This window comes from Podarcis raffonei, chromosome 2 (genome assembly GCF_027172205.1).
Source record: "Podarcis raffonei isolate rPodRaf1 chromosome 2, rPodRaf1.pri, whole genome shotgun sequence".
Classification (NCBI taxonomy): Eukaryota; Metazoa; Chordata; class Lepidosauria; order Squamata; family Lacertidae; genus Podarcis; species Podarcis raffonei.
In genome coordinates this window covers 108,259,182-108,262,066 of record NC_070603.1, presented here as the reverse complement: position 1 = coordinate 108,262,066, position 2,885 = coordinate 108,259,182, and the positions used below count along the sequence as shown (strand labels likewise).

The following is a 2,885-nucleotide window of genomic DNA, read 5'->3' as shown; positions in this document are numbered from 1 at the left end:
TTGTTCTGTTCTCCTTAAGCTCCGGCCTTCAAATGTCACCATAGTTTTGTCAGCATGGGCATATATAGGCAATATAGCATGACAATGAAAGTGCCTTTAGCTTCACTGTAGCCAAGGAACCATTGTTACCCTGAACAGGACTATGACCTACCCTTACTATGATCTAGTTGTGAGTTTTGACAGTGGCTTCTGGCAGATATTAACTCATAGCTGTCAACTTTTCCCTTTTCTTGCGAGGAATCCTATTCGGAATAAGGGAATTTCCCTTTAAAAAAGGGAAACGTTGACAGCTATGTATTAACTGCACCTTGCCCTTTTAGTTTTACCACAGAAATCATAATTTTAACTAAGAAAAAAAATCAGCCAGGCTTCATCATCCCTAGGCATGTTTTGTGGGAATAAACATACAGTAGTACCTTGGTTGTCGAACGGAATCCCTTCCAGAAGTCCGTTTGACTTCAGAAAATGTTCAACAACCGAGGCGCTGCTTTCGATTGGCTGCAGGAGCTTCCTGCAGCCATTCGGAAGCTGCGTCGGACGTTTAGCTTCCAAAGAACGTTTTCAAACCGGAACACTCACTTCCGGGTTTGCGGCGTTCAGGAACCAAAACTTTCGAGTCACAAGGCATTCAGGAAGCAAGGTGTACTACTGTAGAGGCCACTCGCCCCAAAGCTGATTTATCATCACAACCTGAGTTTCTGCATCGAAGCAGTGTAAATCTGAGTACAGTCATACCTCATGTTACGTCCGCTTCAAGTTACGTTCTTTCAGGTTACGTCCCGCGGCGACCCGGAAGTACCGGAAAGGGTTACTTCCAGGTTTCGCCACTCACACATGCGCAGACACGCAACATGATGTCATGCGCATGCACAGAAGTGGCAAATAGCAACCCGCACGTGCGCAGACGCGCCACTGCGGGTTGCGTTCTTTTCATGGTGCGAACGGGCCTTCGGAATGGATCCCATTCGCAACCAGAGGTAATAATAATAATAATAATAATAATAATAATAATAATAATTTATTATTTGTACCCTGCCCATATGGCTGGGTTTCCCCAGCCACTCTGGGCAGCTTCCACAAGGACCAAAAATACACTAAGATGTCACACATTAAAAACTTCCCTGAACAGATGTCTTCGGAATGTCTGGTAGTTGTTTATCTCTTTGAAATCTGATGGGAGGGCGTTCTACAGGGTGGGCACCACTACCGAGAAGGCCCTCTGTCTGGTTCCCTGTAGCTTTGCTGCTCGCAGTGAGGGAACCGCCAGAAGGCCCTTGGCGCTGGGGGTGGAGACGCTCCTCCAGGTATACTGGGCCGAGGCCGTTTAGGGCTTTAAAGGTCAACACCAATACTTTGAATTGTGCTCGGAAACGTACTGGGAGCCAATGCAGATCTCTCAGAACCGGTGTTATGTGGTCTTGGCGGCCGCTCCCAGTCACCAGTCTAGCTGCCACATTATGGATTAATTGCAGTTTCCGGGTCACCTTCAAAGGTAGCCCTACGTAGAGCGCATTGCAGTAGTCCAAGTGGGAGATAACTAGTCTAGGTACCACTGTATCTAAAGACTACGGTCCTGGGATAGTCCTTCTGCTCCGGACTTTGCCACTGTTGGTGGTATAATAGAGAACAGGCAGTTCTCTGGACTGAAGCCAGCTTCAGTGATGATATTCTCCTCTCTTGCCCCTCCTCGACTCCAACTAGTTTTATTGTTTGTAAATGAATCCACCTAGTCCTGTAGCTTCGCAGGTGATAAAAGAGATGTGTGTATTGTTTTAGCTGGTCAATTACTCCATATGTGTTGTCGCAGCAGCACCTGGTTCCAAAGATGCCAGGCTGCCACCTGGTGCTGAGTTAGAGTATAAAGCACGAAGGAACGGGCGAGCAATGCAATAAAGGTCCTAATCAGTGTAATACTTTACGTAACATCAACCCATTCAAAACAAAAGCAGAGTCCAGCGTTGAAGAAAGCTGCAGTAGTTCAGAGCGGCTCGATTTATTGTTTCAGTGCTGCGGGCAACAGGGATAAAGGGATGTTTCGTACAGGGAGCTGTGTTCTGCAAAGATGCAGCGTACAGCTGCTCGAAGCAAAAGAGCGGGTTCCTAAGTGTTCTCAAAATATTCTATTTTTGAGTAAATGCTAGTGTTTTGACTAATTGAAACTGTTTGCAAAACACATTCCCTGACCGGGAATCGAACCCGGGCCGCGGCGGTGAGAGCGCCGAATCCTAACCACTAGACCACCAGGGAAACGGCTGGCGAAGCTTTTCACTAGCTAGTATACAGTCTAGTGAATTAGGATACATTTTTCCAAGTCTAGGTATGTTTTACCAACATATGGAATATGGGAAATCTTTAAAAATATAAGCTCTCTGCACGTTGTGTTACAAACCAGCAGATTGAAGGTTCTTTTTATAGTGCGGCAAGAAGACAGACTATCAGTTGTCTTTCGTTTAAAAGCCAAAATGTCTGGAAAGAATTGGTGCTTTGCAGTCCTAAGGTTTAAGATTTCTATAGTTCTATAGATATAATAAAGAAGCCGTCCTTCCCTTTGTCCCCTTCTTTATTCTCTACTCCACAAAATGCACTCCAAGTAACAAAAGGAACTTGAAAGCAAAAGCAGGGCATGAAAGCCACCTTGGACATAAACAAGAGGGGGAAAAATTTCTCTCTCTCTCTTCTGGAATTTATTTTTAAGCTGTTTGATACGTATGTAAGCTTTATGTATGTTTTTATGAGAAATAAATGAATAAAGTAGTTTAAAAAAAAAAAGGATGTGTCAGAAGTGGGATTTGAACCCACGCCTCCATTCGGAGACCAGAACACCCAGAGCCTGGGAAGGATATGAGCCTTGAGTCTGGCGCCTTAGACCACTCGGCCATCCTGAC

The 2,885-nt window shown here is 45.2% G+C and overlaps 2 non-coding genes across 2 annotated transcripts; both read right to left on the bottom strand.

Moving 5' to 3' along the window:
* Positions 1-2,175: 2,175 nt before the first annotated feature.
* On the bottom strand, positions 2,176-2,247 carry TRNAE-CUC (transfer RNA glutamic acid (anticodon CUC)). Its single transcript has one exon. It is a non-coding gene; the product is annotated as a tRNA-Glu (tRNA).
* A 527-nt stretch (positions 2,248-2,774) lies between these two features.
* Positions 2,775-2,885, bottom strand: TRNAL-CAA (transfer RNA leucine (anticodon CAA)). The gene is made up of 2 exons: positions 2,848-2,885; positions 2,775-2,820 (listed from the first exon to the last, which is right to left on the bottom strand). It is a non-coding gene; the product is annotated as a tRNA-Leu (tRNA).